Genomic DNA, 24110 nt, shown 5'->3' on the forward strand with positions numbered 1-24110 from the left:
GGGCAGAGCCTGCTACCGAGCATATCTGCAAAGGTAAATAGAACAGTGAGGTCGGGGGGGGGGGAATTCACTGTGTCACGCAGGGAATCTAACAATTCTAGCTAATATAAATTGCGCATCACAGCTGATTGTTGAAAATACCTGTTCTTCTGAACTGGTAGCATTTTTTTATTACTTGTTCGGGCGTACCGGTCAGAACCGGTAGCATTTCCTCCCTGCCTGTACTGAACCAAGAAGCTTGGATTACAAATCACAATTTCTGGATTCGCACCCCTGCGAAAGTGAAATTCACTTAACAAATTTCTCACTTGGCAACAAAAAATTTGGGCTCAGTTGTGGTCGTAAGTCGAGGACTATCTGTGGTGCGTGTGATATTTCCAGCATGATGAATTAAGCCTATCCAGGTGGTGGAGCTATCGAAACAAACAAAATATCCAGAGTTGAATGCAGCTAGGGAATATCATAATGGTACAGTTCTAATTTGGGGGTTGCAAAATATTTGCGGTACTATGTGATACACTGCCTTAATGTACTATTTATGAAGAGTGTTATAGAGAGGACTTGAGCTCTGTGGGGTTGACAGCTGATTCAGATAAATTGTGGCGGTTTTTGTTTTTGCATTTTATATTCTAAAATCCCGGCAAGGAATCACATTTCACTGTGTTACACAACAGACCCAACCAACCAGTTCCACTTGTCCACTAAAATCACTACTGCTAATATTTCTCCTGTTTCCCTTTCTGTCTCACCATCTTTTCCAATGGTCTTCGTAGCAAGAAGCTATTTTTGTAAAGACGGTGCCAACCACTGTTTCTCTGCCTCCAGCCTGCTGAAATTCCAAATGGACACAATAGGGGAACAAGCGAAGTTTAACAACTTTAAAACTCTTCGATAATTCACCACCTTGCAGAATTTGTGAACATGGCTTGATGGCATTGCCAGGAAGTGTGCTTTTTCTAGCAAGTAGTGTTCTCGTCTCCTCTTTCAAATGTTCCTAGAGCTGTAGCCATAGCAATAGCACCTACACTTATATACCCCTTCACATTGCTTTACAGCCCTCTCTAAGCAGTTTACAGAGTCAACCTATTGCCCCCAACAATCTGGGTCCTTGTTTTATGAACTCAGAAAGGATGGAAGGCTGAGTCTACTTTGAACCGGTGAGAATCGAACTGCCAAATTGCTGGCAGTCAGCAGAATTAGCCTGCAGTGCTGCATTCTAACCACTGCGCCACCACGGCTGTAACTGCCTGTAGCAAGTGCATTGTTACGGTCCAATTATGGCGGTGTCTTTAGGGATTGTTATCATTTCAAGATGGTCTCTTGCAGAGAAAATAGAGGTGGAGCTGAGAGGTGAAGGAAGGAAATGGAGATGATTACATAGACTGAGAAAGGACAGATACTGAAGCTGAAGCTCAAATACTTTGGCCACCAAATGAGAAGAAGTGGGCTCTAGGGAAAAGACCCTGGATGTTTAAGGCAGAAGGAGAAGGGGAGAAGGGGGCAGCAGGGGACATGTGCTGTGACTGAACTACAATAACAACAAATTTAGAATGAAGCTTGATGACAGCTTTCAAGGATAGTTCTACCATGAACTAAATTGGCTTAAATTGCAAATTAGAAATGGCACACAGCTTCTTATATTAACCACTTGTTGGGTGACTGCTAGCAGGGTACCAACACTGAAGCATCCTCATTTTACCCAAGCAAGATATTACAGTTGGAAGGGACCTTGTAGGTCTTCTAATCCAACCCCCTGCCCAAGCAGGAGAACCTACACCATTCCTGATAGATAGCAGCCCAGCCTCTTCTTGAAAGCTTCCATTGACGAAGTTCTCACAACTTCTGAAGGCAACTTCTGTTCCATTGGTTGATTGTTCTCACGGTCAATTTCTCTTTATTTCTAGGTTGAATCTCTCCTTGTTCACTTTCCATCCATTATTACTTGTCTTTCCTTCAAGTGCTTTGAAAGATAGATTGACCCCCAACCTCTCTGTGGCAGCACCTCAAATATTAGAAGACTGCTATCATGTCTTCACTGGACCTTCTCTTCACTAGACTAGCCATGCCCAGTTCCTGCAACCCTTCATCGTATGTTTTAGTCTCCAGTCCCCTAATCATCTTGGTTGCTCTTCTCTGCGACTTACTAGTGGCAGTAGTGTCACTATGCACCACTTACTGATTTGGGATAGTCCCAATATCCTTTTTACATTGTGGTGACCAAAACTGGATGCAGTATTCTAGGTGTGGTCTTACTAAGGCTTTATAGAGTGGTATTACTACCTCACTTGATCATGATTGTATCCCTCTGTTAATGCAACTTAGGTATAGGACCTAAGATGTTGAGCTTGTCAATCAGAAAGGTCAACAGTTCAGAGTTTCAAATCCCTAGTGCTGCATAATGGAGTGAGCTCCTGTTACTTGTCAACTTCTGCCAACCTAGCAGTTCAAAAGCACATGAAAATGCAAGTAGAAAAATAGGGATCAATTGGTGGGAAGGTAACAGTGCTCCATGTCCCTTCGGTGTTTAGTCATGACCATAGATCACTGCTCTTCGGCTTTGAAACAGAGATGAGCACTGCCCCCTAGAGTCAGGAATGGCTAGCACGCATCCGCAGGGGAACCTTTACATTTACCTTCATAAGATCAATTGTGCACTTTCTCAACTGTAAAATATTCAGCTCAACTCTTCTCACCTGACAACCTGCAGAGCTCCATCTACACTTGCGACTTCAGCACCAAAGAACCCTTGGCCATTTATCTTCCAAATCTTCTCCCCTTGACTTCATCTCCAAGTCTTCTCCATGCAGGGCCTCCACCCAACAAAAGGGACAGTTCTTTCTTCAGCCTTCAGATCTGCACTTTTCAACCATGACTGGAAAATATCCAGCATTATCAACAGCTTGTTAGTTATTTTCTAATTCGAATCCTTCCTTTCATATCAACTGTAACCAAGGCAGGCTGCTGGCTGGTTTGGTTTTAATAATGTGTTATTTATAAAATAAAAACAAGCAGGTACATATAGTGTTTCTTCAAGATTTTACGTTCTAGATGGAGCCACAGATTCATTTCACCCCAGACTTAGAATACATACTAAGAAAAAATTTCCTTGATTTTTAAATGATTATTTGTAGGCTAAACTTAGATTGTGTTTTAAAAGCATTTAAGATGTGGAATAGAATAAGTTGTCAACCATTCAAGCTTTCCAATTTGCCATTTCTTTAGGAACTTCTGATGACCTTCTCAATCTTTCCCCCCGGTTTCTGAGAGCCACTTAGGTTGCAAGGTCAAACTTCCATCCAGAATCTTCATTTTTGCCAAACTGCTCTTAAAAATGGACTGCATGAACCATTGCACTGAAATGTTTCTAATACCAAAAATAAAAGAAAAAAAATGGAAAGCAATTACTGTGACTTTCAACCATTCAGTACTTCATTAACCTCTTTCAAACACAGGTCTAAAGTTACAAAGAATCCCCCCCCCCCCACCTTCCATTGATGTGGTTTCATCGAAAGCAGTGATAATATTTTCTTTGCCACATACAAATCTGCATGGGAGAACAGCTCAGTGGCAAAATGATTAAAATGCATTCCAAATATATGTTTTTCATCCCAAATGGGTTTAGTAATAAGTCCGTTTCTCACTAAACTGAAGCCAAATAAATATTTGCCAGCGGCAGTTCAAATCTCACTGGCTAAAGGTTGATTCAGCCTTCCATCCTTCCGAAGTTGGTAAAATGAGGACCCAGATTGTTGGGGGCAATAGGCTGACCCTGTAAACCGCTTAGAGGGCTGTAAAGCACTGTAAAGCAGTATATAAGTCTAAGTGCTATTGCTGTTGCTATTGCTATTAAGATTCAAGCAAGGACTAGGATTCTAATCTAAGCCTTCCATCCTTCTGAGATTGGTAGAATGAGGGCCCAGATTGTTGGGGGCAATAGGCTGACTCTGTAAACCACTTAGAGAGGGCTGTAAAAACACTATGAAGTGGTATATAAGTCTAAGTGCTATTGCTATCAGCTTCTTTGTTATTTCTCCAGGTGGCAATAATGGCTTAGTTTAGGCTCAAAATCCAGGCAGGGTCATGCTGGTTAGAATTTGGGTGGGATGGGAGAGCATAATAGGATTTTCCATTATACTGCTTAATAGACATTAAACATCTAGGAAGCCAACAGCTAAACACTTTTATTTGTTTATATTTCATACAAATTTGTAGTTGTAGACTTATATTTCATATTTATATAGACATGTAAATATTTATATTTAATCACCCATCTCCCTCAAAAAGGGTCTTTGGGCAGTGTACAATGTAATTAAGAAAAAAAATGACATTAAAATCAGAATTAATTTAAGATTTAAAAGTTTTAAATGTATAAGAACAACACTATAAACATTTCAAAAGATGAAGAATTCCAAATTGATGGGAAGATGAGTAGTTGTCAATATAGGGTGAGGAGGGGTTCTCACGAGACCGGCCAGCCCCACGACTTTATGGGCCATTTGTGTCCCTCACACAAAACTGCATTGCCCGCTGCACAGAATGTAGAATAACAGAATTGGAAGGGACCTTGAAGGTCATCTAGTCCGACTCCTGCTCCAGCAGGAAACCCTATACCAGATCATCTTGCAGATTTGTTTTTGTGATTGCTAACATTTCATGTCAACCTGATAACACAGTCGGTTATCGTAGAAGTTCCCTAAACACTCAACTATCTACTGGAAAGGATCTCCTAATAGAGTTTGAGATCATTTAGTGACTAGGATGATCTACTAGGGTTGAATTATCTTTGCATTACAAGAAGCAGACCATGCTATGTTTGTTTCTAAATTCTGCTGTCACTACAGCAGGACAAGCGTCAGATCTATTTATGCATTGCTGAAATTCTACACACTTCACTCAAGTAAACAGCTGCTTAAAGATAGTCCCTTTGCTACTAGATCATTTAAAATGCTTACTGGCTGTTCGCTTTTCCAGGACAGCTTAAACACCCATGTAAGATTAAAGATGGAAGCAGCTAGATTATGTTACACTGACACCACAAGGTAAGTGACATTCAGCAAAAGATTGGGTTGCGTTTTGATAAGCCACAAGCAGCCAGTGGAGAAGATCCTATGGAAAACAACTCTTGAAATTTTCCACTCTAGTTGTGGAAAAGTACAATCAACCAGAATCACTCCAAGCAACATTACATATTAATGGAGAGTCTTCTGACCTTTTGCATAACAAAAAAATTTTTTGAAGGAAAATTGAAGAGGAAAGCAAGATAGGGAGATAGAGTGAAGAGTAGAGGAATGTTATACAGTCTAAACTAAACTGGAGGAATGTTATGCAATCTAAACTGAATGTTGTACCATCTAAACTGTGAACTGTGCCACAGTTGGATCCCAAATGTTGGAGACAGAAGAAGGATGGGTTCTGCTTCCAAATCCCCCTAACCCAGACCCCCAAATGGGGAATTGGAAGGAGAGGAAGTAATAGAGATAGATGGAGGAAGGCAGACGAGATAGATTGTTGACTGGGAAGGAATGAGCTTTGAACCAGGAATTAATTTTGGATGTATATGAAGCTGTAGGGTTTCCACTAGGAATTTCTGTCTGGTGGTCCTGGAAGAGGACCACCAGATGAGAACTTGGTAGCTAAGAGGAATGGAGGAGAACTTGATAGCTAAGAGGAACAGAAATGGAGGGAGGATAGCAGCAGAGATGGGCAAGGGAAGTTTGGGGCATAAGCCATTCCAGGAAATGTGACCTTGGATACCAAACCTTAATATAACCTTTGCCCTCAATCTTATTGGGAAACCAATCCCAGGCATAGTCGTTTTGATCACTGCAACAAATCTAACTTCACCCAAGATAGAATTGTGAATCAGGTAGCAGACCTGGCATGTTTTATCCAAAATCTAGCTGGATTATAAAAAGAACAAAAAAAATGGAGCATACTCTTCAGTTCTTGGATAGTGTTTACTAAGAAAATAATCTGGGGAAATGGACTAGAGAATGTCTACTGGGATATTCTCTCAGTGGCAACAAGCACTGTTTTGTTCATGTGAGACCGAGATTCTGAGCCAGAAAAAGAAACTGGGAATCCCGCACAACAGCAACACTTCCTGGGCTACACATTATCAATGTAGGGGTACTTATGCATTCAAAATAGAGTTATTAATTCATGCAGTTGCTCATTCTACCTTGTATTGTTTTGTATTGTATTGTATTGTATTGTATTGTATTGTATTGTATTGTATTGTATTGTATTGTATTGTATTGTATTGTATTGTATTGTATTGTATTGTATTGTATTGTATTGTGTATTGTATTGTATTGGTGGTTTGGAAATTCATGACTAGCATAATGTCATTGGTTCATCATAGCTCCTTTATTCTCTGTTCATCTCTTCTCTTCTATACCATGCAGCAGGTTCAATCAATCAATCAATCGATCGATCAATCAGATTAGAGCTGGAAGATACCTTTGAGGTCTTCTAGTTCAGCCCTAAGCTCAAGCAAGTAACCCTATACCATTTCAGACAAGTGGCTGCCCAGTCTCTTCTTAAAAACCTCCAGTGATGAAGCACCCACAACATCTGAAGGCAACCTGTTCCAGGGTTAATTGTCCTTACTGTAGGAAGTTTCTCCTTAGTTCCAGGTTGCTTCTCTCCTTGATTAGTTTCCATCCATGGTTTGTTGTCTTGCCTTCTGGTGCTTTGGAGAATAATTTCTTCTTTCTGTTAACCCCTCAAATACTGGAATACTGCTACCATGTCACTTTGGTAAAGGTAAATGTATTTTCTTTACAATTTAAGGTAAACATATTTCATAAGTTACATAATTGAACGGATGATGATCAACAAATGGATTGGATTAGCATAAGGTGGGTATTTTTCATCCATATGACCCAAGTCCTCAGACACATGCCAAAGTCTGAAAAACCTTCTCTTTTCTCTATAACTGTAATGATCAGTATCTGCATATCATGGCATATTAAGATTAAATGTCCCATCCTGATAAATTGGGAGAGGATTACTTTAAATAATTCAAAATTTGTTTCCTATGATTTTACAAAGTTAATATGACAGAAAAATTACTTCTTCCCTAATTATTGCAATACTCTTGCTGTTAGAGACATCAGGGTATTAACTTATGACTTGGACTTCTTCAATTAGAGCCATACTGTGTTTCCCCAAAAATAAGACAGGGTCTTATTTTCTTTTGACCCCCCCCCCAAAATAAGCACTTGGCCTTATTTTTGAGGTGCAGGAGGCGGCGAGTATGATCATCTCGTGGCTTCTGCTGTGTTGCAATATTTTCAGGGAGGACTTATTTTTTGGGGAGGGCTTATTTTAGCACATGCACTCAAAAGCCTGATTGGGCTTATTATCCTGGGAGGTCTTATTTTCAGGGAAACAGAGTATTTTCAGCTGAAATCAACAGGCGTGTGAATATGACTTTGGAACAATGGCTTTGTGTTAAAGATGCAAATGTTCCTGCAATATCCCCCATTTTGGAATCTATGACAATATCAAGAATTGTTAATTTTTCAAGGATGGAAGCTGGTAAAAGTACGGTGATAGCAATAGCATTTAGACTTACATACCGCTTCACAGTGCTTTATGGCCCGCTCTAAGCGGTTGACAGAGTCATCATATTGTCTCCAAAAATCTGGGTCCTCATTTTACCGACCTCAGAAGGCTGGAAGGCTGAGTCAACCTTCAATCAGTCAGGATTGAACTGCCAAACTTCTGGCAGCCGGCAGTCAACAGAAGTAGCCTGCAGTACCGCATTCTAACCACTGCGCCACCGCACCATAATGTAACCCTGGAGGATCCACAAACCTATTTTTTCAACCATGGATTGCTGATACATTTTATTTTATTTTATATTTTATTTTATTTTATTTTATTATTTTTATTTTTTGAGGGCAGCATTGAAAAAAGAATGAAAATTCCAAGAATAGATTGTATTTTTCGGAGTATAAGACACACTGGAGTATAAGACGCACCAAGGTTTTGAAGAGGGAAATTTTTAAAAAAGTTTTTGCACTCTGCAAACCTCTGAAAACGGGCCCGGTTTATTTTTCAAAAAAAGGGCATGAATAGCCCTTAGGAGGCTTGTAGAGTGTTCCTGGGGGAGGGCAAAAATGAATTTTAAAAAGGCCCATTTTTTGCTCATTTCTGCCCTCCCCAGCCCCCAGGAGCTCTCTGAAAACCTCCTACAAGCTATGCATGGCCATTTTGGTGAAGGGAGCGGGGTTTCAGGAAGCAAAAAATGCTGTATTAAGTGTATAAGATGCACCCAGATTTTCAGCCTCTTTTTTGAGGGAAAAAGGTGCATCTTATACTCTGAAAAATACGGTAGTCCAAATTCTCTGAGTTATTCAGTTTATACTTTCCAAGTTTTCTTTTCCAGTCACTATCTGTGTTTTTAGTACTGAAATTATTTCATATCATTAACAGTATTAAATTGAAGAGGAAAAAAAAAGAATCACATAACTCTCTGGCTTCCAGGACATCTTTTTTTTTCTGCAAGAAATTTTTATTTTTATTAAACAAACAACACACACACACACACAAAAAAAATCATCATCACATACAGCATGTCGTTTGGTTATAAGTTTTTTTGCATCCATATTCTCAGATAGCATTTACAATCACAGATTTTTCATCTAGTATAATTAAATACCTCACTTTCATTGTACAATGTATATTCAATTACAATTAGTATTGTTATTTTTTTTCAATAAACCTAATTCCCTTACATCCTTGATTGTCTATTTAACAGTATACCTTTATATAATCACAAATCCCAATATGAAAGAGATTTACCAACCATTTATATTTGTATATCACTGTTTTCAATTATGCATAGTTCCACCAATCAACTATCAAGTATGCTTATGTTCATTATTGTCCTTGTACATCATACATTCAAACAGAGATGTTATTCCTTCATTTTTCAACAAGGTATTTTAAATAGTCACTGCATATATATTCCAATTTTTAATTACTTCCTTATTAAAATTATTTATCAACAACAAGATATCTTTGTAATATATTCTTAGGGTTATACATTATATCACCAATCCTCTATCAAGCATACATAAAATCATTGTTATCCTTATCCATTTTAAAACAAAAAGTTCTAAAGTATTCAATTCATATATGTATCAGTTTTACATTGTATCATTAGTCTATTTCACAGCATAATTGTATTATCATTTAGCTTCTCATGAGTAAAACGTTTTTCATTTCCAAGTTTTTCCCCCCAACCACTGATAAAATTGCTCGTCTTCTTGTTCTCTAATTTATCAGAGAGAAAAAGAAAAACACAGAGAGCCAATCCACATTACAAAAAAAAAGTCCAGCCCGGCTTCTGGAGATAAAAAGGGAAACGAAAAGAAAATCCTTCAATTGGCAGTACTTATACCCGCCGCTTTTCTCACTGGTCAGCCTTATTTTAAATTGAATTTCCAGATTTAGGGTGTTCTCTTTCCAATAGAAAAAAGGTTTTAAAACTCTCACCAACAAGACATGCTTCTCTCCAGCACTTGTATTTAGGGGCTGTCAGCAGCTTCAGTAGCCTTGGCTGATTCGGGATCGCTGGCATAGGGGGCTTTCCCCGGGTCACCAGAGACTTTGCGGGTGTCTCTGGGACCACTGGATCTCCCCCTACCTTTCACTGTCTCTTCAGGACTGCTTAGGTCCAAAAAGAACCGTCCAGATGATCCAGTTTAGATGGACATTCAGGAGCAGCCTGAAAGTCCATCTTCACGCTGCTAAGCCCCACTTCTTCCCCCGTTTCCAGGACATCTTATTTTAGCTTAGGGGTGTCAAATTCAAGAATCATAGGCTGGATCCGATCCACGGGGTGCTTAGATTTGGCCTGCGGGACCGTCCTAGAAACTCCCAAACTCCATTTTTGCTGGCAAAGGTTTGCAGGAGGCTGTTGCTGCTGAAAATGGAGCTTGGGGACTTGATTTCCCTGGCAGAGCACTCAGGCCACCAACATCCCCTCCCCCCCCCCAAGATCAAACACAACCTTGATGTGGTCCTTAATGAAATTGTGTTTGACACCCCTGTCTTAACTGGTTAATTGACGTAAGCCAATCAGCTGATCTGCAGCTACTTTACAAGCAAACCAACCATATCGACCAGATTTAGGTTGATTAAATACAGGGCCAACTTAAGGTTAGAAGAAGGTGACAAAGAGCCAAAGAGAATCTAAACTTCAACTAGAGACGCCCTAGTGCCATATTTGGCCTTGAGGCTGATGTCCTTTATTATATGCATGAGTGGGAAGGCGTAAATTACACACATAATCAAGGAAAAGTTGCAATGCCCAGCACAAAATCAGCGGATGCTGATGTTGCTTTATGCAATATAGTTTATATCAACACATATACAGTAGCTTAGCTCAGGCAAAACAAGCATACCATCAGAGTCTTGAATGAATAATCTTTCTCTCTTTTTTCCCTTCTTCCTTCCTCCCTCCCTCCCTTCTTTTCCTTTCCCAATTTCTCTTTCTATTCTTTTTTTCTTCCTTCCTCTTTTTCCTTTCCTTCCTTTATTTATTTCTCTTCTCTCTCTCTCTCTTTCTTACTTTTCCTTTTCCTTCTTTCCTTCATCTCTTCTTTCTTTCTCTTGATTTCTCACTCTTTCCCTTCCTTCCTACTTGCCTTCTTTCCTTCCCTTCTCATTCATCCGTTCATCTGTCCATCCATCCATCCATCCATCGCAGATAGAACTACTGAGCAGGCACAGTTGCAAAAAACAAAACTAGTAGATTAAAATAAAGAGATACAGAAATCTTTCCTGCCTGAAGAGGCTCCAAAATGGCTTCAGGGTTGACACTCTTGCTCGCAGTCATTCATGCTTTGGTTGCTTCTTGACTGCATTAATTGAAGTCCATCCTGGAATTATAACTGGTCCAGAATGTGTCATCCCAGGGATGTCCATTTTACACAGTGGTGGGATTCAAAAAATTTTATTACCGGTTCTGTGGGTGTGGTTTGGTGGGCATGGCATAGCTTGGTGGGTGTGGCTTGGTGGGCATGGCAGGGGAAGGATACTGTAAAATCTCCATTCCCTCCCAATCAGCTGGGACTCGGGAGGCAGAGAATAGATGGGGGCGGGGCCAGTCAGTGGTGGTATTTACCGGTTCTCCAAACTACTCAAAATTTCCGCTACCGGTTCTCCAGAACTGGTCAGAACCTGCTGAATACCACCTCTGATGTTACATGATCTGCACTAGCTCCCTGTTTTTTTTTTCCAGGTGCAATGGGATATGCTGGTACTTTATTAATTTCCATCCATTATTTCTTGTCCTGCCCTCTGGTATTTTGAAGAATAAGTTGATCCCCTTTTCTTTGTGGCAGCCCCTCAGATATTGGAAAGCTGCCATAGTGTCACCCCTAATTGCAATAGCCCTTAAACTTATATACCACTTTACAGTGCTTTTACAGCCATCTCTAAGCGGTTTACAGAGTCAACCTATTGCACGCAACAATCTAGGTCCTCATTTTACTGACCTCGGAAGGATGGAAGACTGAATCAATTTTGAGCTGGTCAGGATCGAACTGCTAGCAGTCAACAGTCATTAGAAGTAGCCTGCAGTGCTGCACTCTAATCACTGTGCCACCATGCACAGTGTCTAAGCTAGACATGCCCAACTCTTCATTTTTTTTAAGGTCCCTAGCCATAAATATTTCTTTTAAATAAACAAACTACTCTGGGAGAATTATTACTGCTGCTGCTGCTGCTGCTGCTGCTGCTGCTGCTACTACTACTACTACTACTACTAGTAGTAGTAGTAGTAGTAGTAGTAGTAGTAGTAGTACTTTTCAAGCCAGGGCAGCCCCATGAGAATTGCGGTTGACTGTAAGGAAAATCTCTTTTGTTAACATTTGCACCAGCTGAGAAAACAATTCGTACTCTTCATTGTCGGTGCTTGACACACCAGCGGTGATGATCCATCTTCAAACGCAGCCCTCTGAAAAAAAGTCTAATGTCACCCTTCATGGCACACCTCCATACCACGTAAACTCATGGGATAATTGAAGGGCGGGGTACAGATAGACCACAACCCACTCACATCTGCTCTTCATATTTGTGTGGGTACATCTGAATGCCATCTACTCTTTCAGAGTTCTTGGGCGGAGGGGGCAGGCATGAGTTACCTACTGCCTCATATATCTGGAATTTAGTCCAAAGACACCTACGTGATGCTGACTCTTGGCACAGAGGTTTAAAAACTTCATCCTTTGCTAAAATTAAACCTAATCCTGTGTGGCTGAGCCGAACGCATATTCTTGCTTATTTGCTTCTATTTTCCCTTCTTCTTCTCTTCCGCCTCATCCTGCTCCAATTTTAGATGTAAATTGTGCAGGATGGGGTTTTCCTGCTGTTATGCCTTGAAGTATGATCTGCACTAATGGCTGGTTTATAATATAGGAAGTTAGCACCCTCCTCTCTCCTAGAAGAAAAGGCACAATATTATATTTCCCTGGATAAGAAATGGAGAAACATGTTTTTAGGCAGGAAACAGACGCACTCTTAATAGCCCCCACCTTTGTCAATAGGCCATTAAAAGGCTTGAGCCGGTCTATTCTACATAACAAAGAACTCCCACTTCAGCTCCAGGGTGATGGGATTAAGGCATGATAGTATTAGCCCCTTACCCATCTCACCACAGGGCACTTGGGAAGAAGCAATGCTCAACAAACCTGGATTCAAAACACAGCCTAGCGAGTTGCCCCTGCATGGCCCCATGGGAGTATGACAACCAATCAGAATACATTTCTTACACAGGAACAGGAAACAGAGAGGTGGGGCTGAACAGAGAGTATGAAAAAACTCAGGAACTCTCAGCAAGTCCCTTGTTTTTCTTTTTCTTCTTCACTCAACATCTTTTCTCCCAGGATCTCAAACCACGTGGTCAAACTATGTCCACCATTAAAATCATCTTTCCAAGCAGCCTCCCTGTTTCCAGTGTCTTTTTCCCCACTTGGAACTGAACTCAGGATCCAGCAATAATAAATAGCAATATATGGATACTCTCTTGAAAGATCAATACAATTTTCATTATATTGGCCAATATTTAGGTAGTCCTTGACTTAGAACAGTTCATTTAATGACCGTTCAAATTTACAACAGTACTGAATAAAGTGACTTATGACCATGTTTCACAGTTACAACCTTTGTAGCCTCCTCATGGTCACGTGATCAGAATTCAGATGCTTGGCCAATGACTCGTATTTATAACTGTTGCAATGCCCCGGGATCACATGATCCCCTTTTGCAACCTTCTGATGAGCAAAGTCAATGGGGAAGGCAGATTCACTTTACAACCGGGTTACTAACATAACAACATCAGTGATTCACTTAACAACTGGGGCAAGAAAAGTCATAAAATGGACCAAACCCAGTTAACAAACTCCCCACTTAACAACAGAAGTTTTGGACTCCATTGCGGTCATAAGTGAGGACTACCTGCATTGTTTTTTAATAGCTACAATGAGAAATACTAAGATTGTGATAGGAAAGAACAAGAATATTTCTTGTGAGATCAGTGATATCTTAGAAATTGAGAGATACCAGTAACTCCAACCACTGGCTGGGCCCACCCAGCCACCCCGGTGCTATCCTGTCCTATATATCTCATTCTCTGGTTTGGTCGCTCCGCCCATGCAGCCCATTTGATTTCCGTGCCTTCCGTGCCTTCTGCCTGAGAAGGTGTGCTGGAAGCCGCGTGCATGAAATCGCCGTGTGGTTGAAGCCACGGGCAAACGCGGAAGGCGCACGCTCACATTTTCGGTTCTGCACTAGACGAATTGGTTGTTAACTTATGTGCAGCCCACCTCTGACAGGCACTGGAAGAGGAAAAGAGATGAAAAGAAAAAGATGAGCATTTGAAAAACAGAAGGAGGAGAAGCGCAAATGTCATCCTTATATGGTCCCCTTGATATTTGTTTATTTCAAATAGAGTACAAAAGGCTTTATACCAAGTACGTATCAGGATTAATCCCACTATCCATTATATTCGTATTGGAAGGCAAAATTCATTAATTTATTTCCAATCGACTGATTTATCGCTTTGAAAAGAGGCTACAAGGAATTGTAACTTCTTTTCAATTGTACGGCACTGAAAAACAAAATTCAACATTACTAGGAAATTTGCTGTGAAATCGAGCAACGGATGCGAAAGGCAGGCTTCCCTACCATACTGCTTCTTCACGTTTCACAAACAAATCCATATTGCTTTTTCTTAAATTGAGTTAGCCAATCAAAATGTTGCCATAGTTGGCTCAATAAAAATAAACCAACAAATTGGAAATTACCCGGTGGATGTAAAAAATGTCGTGTCTAAAAGCTAAGTGTTTCCATTAAAGGGAATCCAATATTTTCTTTTCTGCACAGGAGTCAAAACACAACAAGCAAAACCATTGAGGCTGAGATTCTGGTCAATATTTTTTACTTATCTCCTTACCCCAAAGCTTTTCTTTTCTTTAAGTTCCTCCTCTTTCGAATGAATTGACTCAGCCACTGCCATACCCTCATAGACATTTTGTATATAATTGCATGGATTGTGTGTATGTTTATTTAGGAGTCGTGGTGGCGCAGTGGTTAGAGTGCAGCATTGCAGGCTAATTCTACCGACTGCCAGCAGTTCGACCCTGAGTGGCTTAAGGTTGACAGCCTTCCATCCTTCTGAGGTTGGTAAAATTGTTGAGGACAATAGGCTGACACTGTAAGATGCTTAGAGAGAGCTGTAAAGCTTTGTGAAGCGGTATATAAGTCTAAGTGCTATTGATATCTATCATATATCAATGATCAATGATCCATTATCCATGCATGCATGCATTCATATCTGTCTGTCCATCTTCCTTCCTTCCTTCCTTCCTTCCTTCCTTCCCTCCTTCCTTCATTTCTTTCCATCCATCCACCCACCCACCCACCCACCCACCCACCTACCTACCATGGCTAGAATGCATTATTGCAGGCTAATTCTGCCAACTGTCAGCAGTTCAATCTGGACCAGCTTAAGGTTGACAGCCTTCCATCCTACTGAGGTTGGTAAAAATGTTGGGGACAATAGGCTGACACTGTAAGCTGCTCAGAGAGGCCTGTAAAGCACTGTGAAGCGGTATATGTTAAAGTGCTATTGCTATCTATCATGTATCAATGATCAATCATCCATTATCCATCCATATTTGTCTGTCCATCATTTGTCTGTCTGCCTGCCTGTCTGCCTGCCTGCCTGCCTGCCTGCCTGCCTACCTATCTATCTATCATGGCACAGCAATTAGACTTCAGTATTGCAGGCTAATTCTGTTCTATATACCTCCTTCTGAGGTTGGTAAAATGAGGACACAGATTGGGGACAATAGGCTGACACTGTAAACTGCTTCGAGAGGGCTGTAAAGCACTGTGAAGAGGTATATAAATCTAAGCGTTACTGCTATTGCTATATGCATAGAATCAGATTTAGTGGCATTAGTTTTCTTCTGCATAACAGTGTGCTGGCTTTCATTTAATAACCTCATGCTGCTCAGCTGGGCAATTTCACACCTGTCCTTATTGAAGTGTAAGAATAGCACTTAAAAAAAATAGTTTCATTCATTCAGCCACTTGCTACTGTTGAGCAAGTCAGAGAAAACTCGAGCCAGTTCTCTCTCAAGACCGTTTGGGGGGCTTCCATTCTGGTGAAGTTTCTGCTATGCCTTATTGAAAAGAGGTGAGGATTTAACTGCCTCAGAAAAAGAAACTCGGGATCTAAGCGGCTTTTTCTCCTGATCTTTTTCTATGCCACCCCAGAAACAGCTCTTGACCAGCAGATGGCTGAATGGAATAGTAAAATTACTGTTGTTTAGTTGTTAGTTGTTTTAAAAAATTAGTTGTTCAGTGTACATGCATGTGCTGGAAACTGGGAATTCATTTCCTAGCACACACATGCTCCTGGGCTGCTTCTCTTCCGGGTTGCTGCCCCAACGAGAGAGCTCAGGTGCTCCCTTTTCAACACTCAGTGCCGAAAAGGTTCGCCATCACTGTCCTATGTCAAAGGTCATATCAACAACGTGTACATCAGAGTTGGTGTCAGTCCATCTTGAGCTTCCTTGGCAGAAGATGTGGTTGATGGTCAGAGTGACAAGTTGTCAGTCATTCCTTCCTTCCATTTGGCAGCATCATTCAAAATGATTGACATCTCTAACAGTCATCATTCCACAATGTACTCCTGGGAGCTTCCAATTCTCAGCAGGTATTCAGAGACAACATAGCCAAGATGGAGCCACTTGAGGAATGGAAATACATTTGCAATTATTTCACTGTAATGGAATGGGATGAAGGGTTTCATCCAACAGGCCACAGGGCCTTCCCCGCTGTTCTGACCAAGGCTTCACAAGAGCATGAAGCAAATTCCTTGTTCCGACAAAAACCCCTCTTTATTAATTTGTGGAGAGCTGCCAGGTCGATATCTGTGAGTCTCGGAGACTCACAAACCAATTAAGCGAACTAATTGTTTCCTGCAAACTCCAATCCCCTTTCACTCCTCTTTTATTTCCTCTGCGAGGGGCCATTCATCGTCCACCTGTGGCCTTACTCCCAAGTCGACCCCTGTTCTTTAACTGTTCCCTTTGTCTGGCAACTCTGCACATGTGCACACTGGGAACAGGCTCCAGCTGTTCATCTGCCTCACTCCGAAGGCAGCTGATAAGTGCCAGATGACTCTGGCCCCATCTCTGCCTTTGACACAGAGCCCTCATCAGAGCCTTCCCCAGACTCCAGGACTGGCCCATGTTCCTCCCCAACCTCCTCACTGTCCACAACACACACACCCCTGTAAAGTAGAACCTATGCAACCTATAACTTGTAGACCCCAGCATCCTACAACATCCCTCTCATGTCCCAGAGGTTTTGACTGGAAGAAATGGTATCATAAGGTTTACAGAGCTAAAGGCATCCATTCTACTTCCTTCAACTATTGGGGCAGTTTTTCCCATTTAAAACTTTCATCCCCTCACCCAAAAAAGGGCGATGAGCAGGGGGCTTGGTCAGCCTGAATAATGATGACTAGAGGTGATATGATAACAGTCTTCCAATACCTGTAGGGCTGTCACAGAGAAAAGGGGCTCGATTTATTCTCCAGAACACGTGAGGGCAGGAGAAGAAGTAATGGATAGAAGATCATCAAAGAGAAATCCAACCTAGATCTAAGAATAAATTAATCAGGAAGAAGGAAACAGAGGCTAAAACATACAAAGAAGGCTTGCAAGAATTGGGTATGCCTAGTATAGTGAAAAGAATTAGGGGGTGACATGATAGCAGTATTCCAATATTTGAAGGGATGCCACATAGACAATAGAGTCAATCTATTCTCCAAAGCATGAGAAGTCAAGACAAATAACAACGAATGGAAACTGATCAAAGAGAGAAGCAACTGGGAATTAAGGAGAAACTTCCTAACAGTGAGGACAATTAACTAGTGGAAGAGCTTGCCTCTAGAAGGTATGGACGCTCCATCACTAGTGACTTTTAAGAATAGATTGGAGAGCCATTTGCCTGGAATGGCATAGGGTCTCCTGCCAGAGCAGGGAGCTGGACTAGAAGACCTCCAAGGTCCCTTCTAGGGCTATGATTCTATGTTCTCTGTTCTATTTTTAAAAAGAACAGAAATGAAGGGAAATACACTATGAAAGAGTTACATGTTTGTCTTTTGGAAGGAGTGTCTACATGAGAAACATTGTATGATGGGAAAGAGAGGGAGAGATTTTTTTTTAATTGCATAATTATTCTTTTCCTCTATTCATAGGAATTTTTCTTTCCATGCAGAACTTTGTTAACATTTAATGCTAGGTGATAACCCAGCAGTGCCCGGGTATTTATTTATAAGGGGGGGGGGGGTGTCCAGGCCAAGCGTAATTTCTAATGTTGGATTTTCCCCCTTACCAGAGGGAGCCCCCTTGTGGAGTGCTGTGAAGCCATTACCATGGCCAATGTTCCCTCTAAGGTGCGCGGCTGCGCGGCCGCGCACGTGGCAAGAAAACCCCGCGCAGCAGTTTCTAACTGCCACGCAGTGATTTCTGTCAAAGCAAACGTGGGAAAGTCCTTTGCAGGTGGCTAGAACTGGTCGCCCGCAAAGGACCTCCCCAGACTTGTTTTGATGAGCATGGAGTGACTGACGGTAGTTTGTGTCGGCCGCGGCCGCTCAAACTAGCGTCAGTTGCCCCCGTGTTCAGCAAAGCAAGCCTGGGGAGGTCCTTTGTGGGCGGCCAATCCTAGCTGTTTGCGCCCGACGCTGCGGCTGAAATAAACCCCCAAAGCCCCCGCCGCCACCAGAATATCTGCTGCCTCCTCCTCCTCCTCCAACAGCACTGCCGGGTTTGCCGCCCGACGCCGCGGCTGAGGTGAAGCCGCCAAAGCTCCCGTCAGCACCCCCGCCCATAGCAGTGGTGCCTCCCCCTCCATGCGGAGCACCTGAGCTAGGTCTCCTCGGCATCTTCAGCGGCAGCCCTGCCCCCAGTGAAAAAACTGAAGATGGAGCAGATCCACACAGATGACGTCGCCGCAACATGACTGGAGGAGGAATTCTGGGAGTTGAAGTCCACAAGTCTTAAAGCTGTCAGGTTTGAAGACCCCTGAGGTTTTTTTTCTAAAGGGTTAGGGGTGCAAGGGTCTTGTAACTTGACAGCTTTAACACTTGCATGCTTCAATGCCAGAGTTTCTGAGCCAACATGACTGGAGGAGGAATTCTGGGAGTTGAAGTCCACAAGTCTTAAAGCTGTCAGGTTTGAAGACCCCTGGGTTTTTTTTTCTAAAGGGTTAGGGGTGCAAGGATCTTGTAGCAACAGCTTTAAGATTTGCGTGCTTCAAATGCCAGACTTTCTGAGCCAACATTTTGATTGCTAAGCAGGAGCGTTGTTAAGTGATACTGATATTATATAACACTTTTAATTAAGCGAGTACCTTGAATAAACATAACTTTGAGTTTCAAATAATACTGAGTTCGTTGTCTTAGGTGACATCTGTGAAAAAAATTCAGGTGCTCAGGCATGAAAATATGCCGCTGAAACACTATACTTTTCTGCTCACACTGAAAAAAAATTAGAGGGAACATTGACCATGGCCGCTCCACTGCGCTGTACAGTAGAAGCTATTTATGGCAGTACATTAGAAGCCATTTTAAGGTACAACAAGCTGTATCTTAACAGAATACCCACCCCCGAAGGGTGTTAAGGGTTTCTTATCCCCACAGTATTTTTCTCCAGAGAGTAAGTCATCTGTCTATCAAGTTTGGTTTAAATTGCTGAAGGCATTCCAGAGTTATGATGGAACACACACACACACACACACACACACACACACTATAGATTACTTTAGTTTTAATTTTTTTACTATAAGTTGTCCAGACATTTGATGGAGTGAGATGGCCTCAAAACTTTAAAAATAGATGAATAAATTAAGCAAGTTGTGGTTGGTTCTATTTGTAAGTTTCAGTTTGATGATCAATTGATAGATAAGAGAGAGAGAGTGGGAGAGAGAGGGAGGGAGAGAGAGAGAGAGAGAAGCTGCCATTGATCTGAAAGAAGGCATTTTATAGCTTGTCCTAGTTCTGACAAACACTCTATAAAAATTGCATGTTCAGAAATTAAAATAAAAATAGAATATGGATTTCTTCTGCTCTGCCTCTCCGTAGCCTGCAAATAATACCTCCAAAAAAGGTGCCAGAACGTCTTCTATTGACTTTATCGCTATTAAACAGAGTGCTAAGCCTCTTGAAAACATTTGATTCTTGTAAATTTTGTCTTTCAATTTGCAATACTTATTTTAGAGTGTATGCGAGTACCTCACTATTTCAGTCCTGCCTTTCATGGTTCTAATTCTATCACAACGGGCTAAATATTTAGATGTGTCTCTGGATCAGCATTTAGAGCAGTCTGCCAGTGCAATAAACTAAGCGTGCTTTAGTACACGTTTACCATCATACCACATAGCTTTCATCCACTATAAATTGGTGCTATCCATCTGTCTGTGAGTGATTGCATAGCAACGTCTGCATAACAATTGCTGTCTCTGTTGCCATCCTATCAGCCTATTTGGCTTGTTCCAGAGTGTCTCCCAATTGCTTTGTCCTGACTGGAAACTAAGGCCATACAACCTGGAATTAAGGGAAAACAGTGAGGACAATCAACCAGTGGAACAGCTTGCCACCAGATGTTTTGGGTGCTTTCATCACTGGAGGTTTTTAAGAAAAGACCAGACAGCCACTTGTCTGGAACGGGATAGGGTCTCCTTGTTGAGCAGGGGGTTGGACTAGAAAACAACCAAGGTCCCCTCCAGCTGTATTGTGATTGATTGATTGATTGATTGATTGATTCTGCTAGCTTAGCTGCCATCCACCAATCAGAAAAGTGCAACACGAATGGGGTGGTATCAGGCATGCCTCATTCAGCATCCAAGAAAGGAAACCCGCAACTCCAATTAGTTAGAGAAAAGGTACTTTTACTGAATATGAAATGAAAATAGCAAAAGTGAAGCAAGATCTGAGGCAAAAAAGCTCAAACTTGTACATATCAAATGTTCACCCAAATCCCTCCCCCCAGTTACCCCAGCTCAATGTCCAATCTCCAACCCTCAAGGGTGTCATGTCATTTTACAGTATTCTCCCCCCAGAGTGGGGAGGAAATGGAGATTTTACAGTATCCTTCCCCTGGAGTGGGGTGGAAATGGAGATTCTACAGTATTCTCCCCCCAGAGTGGGGAGGAAATGCGGATTTCACAGTATCTTTCCCCTGGAACGGGGAGGAAATGGGGATTTTACAGTATCCTTCCCCCAGAGTGGGGTGGAAATGGAGATTTTTACAGTATCCTTCCCCTGGAGTGGGGAGGAATTGGGATTTTGCAGTATCCTTTCCCCAGAGTGGGGAGGAAATGGGGATTTTGCAGTATCCTTTCCCTGTTACACCCACCAAGTCACACCACGCCCACAGAACTGGTAGTAAAAATTTTTGAATCCCACCATTGCTTTAAGGCAGCCATTTTTCTGCAAAAAGGAGATTATAGAATTATAGAAGGCACTTAGGGGTTATCTAAGAAAGCTGACAGAGCTGACACTTGCATTTTCCTGCTGTTTTGGTAACAGAAAGCAAGCTAATTTCAGAAGAGATTTATTAGATTTTATAGATTTTATTAATATTTGTAGGCCGCCCTTTTCCCTGAGGGGACTCAGGGCGGCTCACATAAAATCAGGGGAGGGGAAGACAAACATTGACAAAGAAACATATAGTAAAATATTCAGCAACATACATTCATCATTCGGGAGGGGCGGCTAACCTTATCCCCAGGCCTGCCGGGCTAGCCAGTTCTTAAGGGCTATGCGGAAGGCCTGGACGGTGGAGAGGGTACGAATCTCCACGGGGAGCTCGTTCCAAAGGGTCGGGGCTACTACTGAGAAGGCCCTCCTCCTTGTAGTTGCCAGCCGGCACTGGCTGGCCGATGGAATACGGAGGAGGCCTAATCTATGGGATCTTATTGGTCGCAGGGAGGTAATTGGCAGAAGGCGGTCTCTCAAGTATCCAGATCCACTACCATGTAGGGCTTTATGGGTGACTAATAGCACCTTGAAGCGCATCCGGAGATCGACAGGTAGCCAGCGCAGCTCGCGGAGGATAGGTGTTATGTGGGTGAACCGAGGTGCACCCACAATCACTCGCGCGGCCGCGTTCTGTACTAGCTGAAGTCGCCGGATGCTCTTCAAGGGCAGCCCCATGTAGAGCACATTGCAGTATTCCAGCCTAGAGGTCACAAGGGCCCGGGTGACTGTTGTGAGAGCCTCCCGATTCAGGTAGGGTCGCAACTGGCGCACCAGGCGAACCTGGGCGAATGCCCCCCTGGTCACAGCCGTCAAGTGGTGGTCAAACGACAGCTGTGGGTCCAGGAGGACTCCCAAGTTGCGAACCCTCTCTGAGGGGTATAGAATTTGACCCCCCAGCCTGATTGATGGAATATTGATCGAATCTTTGGGAGGGAAGCACAACAGCCACTCGGTCTTTTCTGGGTTGAGTACAAGCTTGTTAACCCTCATCCAGTCCATAACGGCTTCAAGGCCTCGGTTCATCACCTCTGCCGCTTCATTGAGTTGGCACGGGGCGGACAGATACAGTTGAGTATCGTCCGCATATTGATGGTATCTGATCCCGTGCCTGCGGATGATCTCTCCCAGCGGTTTCATGTAGATGTTGAATAGTAGGGGGGATAAGACCGAGCCCTGAGGCACCCCATATGTTAGGGGCCTAGGGGACGATCTCTGCCCCCCCACTAACACCGACTGCGACCTGTCCGAGAGGTAGGAAGAGAACCACCGCAACACGGTGCCTCCCACTCCCACCTCCCGCAGTCGTCGCAGAAGGATACCATGGTCGATGGTATCGAAAGCCGCTGAGAGGTCTAGGAGGACCAGGATGGAGGAATGTCCTCCATCTCTGGCTCTCCAGAGATCATCGGTCAATGCGACCAAATCGGTTTCAGTGCTGTAACCGGGTCTGAAGCCTGACTGGAAGGGGTCAAGATAGTTTGCTTCCTCCAAGGACCGTTGGAGCTGGAAGGCCACCACCTTCTCAACAACCTTCCCAAGGAAGGGAAGGTTGGAGACTGGGCGATAGTTATTAAGAACAGCTGGATCCAGAGATGGTTTCTTTAGGAGGGGTCTCACCACCGCCGCTTTCAGTGAGGCGGGGAAGTTCCCCTCCCGAAGAGAGGCGGTAACAACCGCCTGGATCCAGCCTCGTGTCACCTCACTGCTGTTAGTAACCAGCCATGAGGGACACGGATCCAGTACACAGGTGGAGGCACTTACAGCCCTCATGGCCTTGTCCACATCCCCGGGGGTAACATCCTGAAACTCAACCCAGAGATGTTCTACCTGATCCTCCTGTGCCTCGGCTGGAACTGCGGGGGAGGAGTCCAAGTCCGACCGAAACCGAGCAATTTTGTCCGCTAAGAATTGGGCATAATCCTCAGCTCTGCCCTGCAAGGGTTCCCCCGCTTCCCTTTTATTCAATAGGGAGCGGGTTATCCTAAACAGGGCGGCTGGGCGGGACTCAGCGGACGCAACCAAGGTGGCTATGTGAGATCTTTTAGCTGCCCTAAGTGCCCTGGTGTATTCCTTGGTGCAGGTGGTTACCATTGCTCGGCTCGATTCGGACTTATCGGACCTCCATCGGTGCTCTAGGCGTCTCCTCCGGCGCTTCATCTCCCGGAGTTCCTCGGTGAACCAAGGAGGTCTCCGGGATCCGCCGCCTCGGAGGGGCCGTAGTGGCGCAATCCAGTCGAGGGCCTCCGATGCTGCTGAGTGCCAAGCAGCAACCAGAGTCTCTACCGGACTGTGGGCGAAAGTGTCAGGAATAACCCCAAGCTCCGTCTGGAACCTTAACGGTTCCATAAGTCGCCTGGGGCGGAACCACCTGGTCGGTTCCTCCTCCCTACAGTGGGGGTTTGGTCTCCGGAAGTCGAGCCTCAGTAGGCAGTGGTCTGACCACGACAGGGGTATGATGTCATTACCCCTCAGACCAATTGATTGCTTAGAACTTGCTTTTCCAACCAAGAATTATGATCCTGGGGCTGTTTTCTCCAAAGCAAATAACCGTATGTTATTTCAGCTGACAATATTAATCTGCCCTATAGTAGTAAAGTAAGATTACGTTACTATGGATCATAACTTGATAGATACTTTTGTTGAAAGAAATGTCCTTCTGGGTTCAGCTCCAAGTGGCGAAAAAGACACTGGAGACTTGAAGGCTGCTTGGAAAGATGGTTTTAATGGTGGACAGGACCGCATGGCTTGAGTCCTGAACAGAAAAGGTGATCACATGTTTCAATGTTGGGGAGAAGAAGAAAAGGGCAGAAGAGAAGCTGAGTCCCTGGTTTTATGCCCTCTCTGGCCTTTGATCTTGAGCTTGTATTCTGATTGGTTGTCAGACTCCCATGGGGCCATGCAGGGGCAACTCTCTAGGCTGTGTTTTGAATCCAGGTTTGGTTGACTTCTCAGATGCCTTGTGGCGAGTTGGGTAAAGGACCAATATTATCATGCTTTAATCCCGTCCCCCTGGAGCTGAAGGAGAGAACTCTTT

The sequence above is a fragment of the Thamnophis sirtalis genome, unplaced genomic scaffold, assembly GCF_051295495.1.
Source record: "Thamnophis sirtalis isolate CommonGarterSnake01/CBP01778 unplaced genomic scaffold, rThaSir2_p1.2 scaffold_15, whole genome shotgun sequence".
Taxonomy (NCBI): Eukaryota; Metazoa; Chordata; class Lepidosauria; order Squamata; family Natricidae; genus Thamnophis; species Thamnophis sirtalis.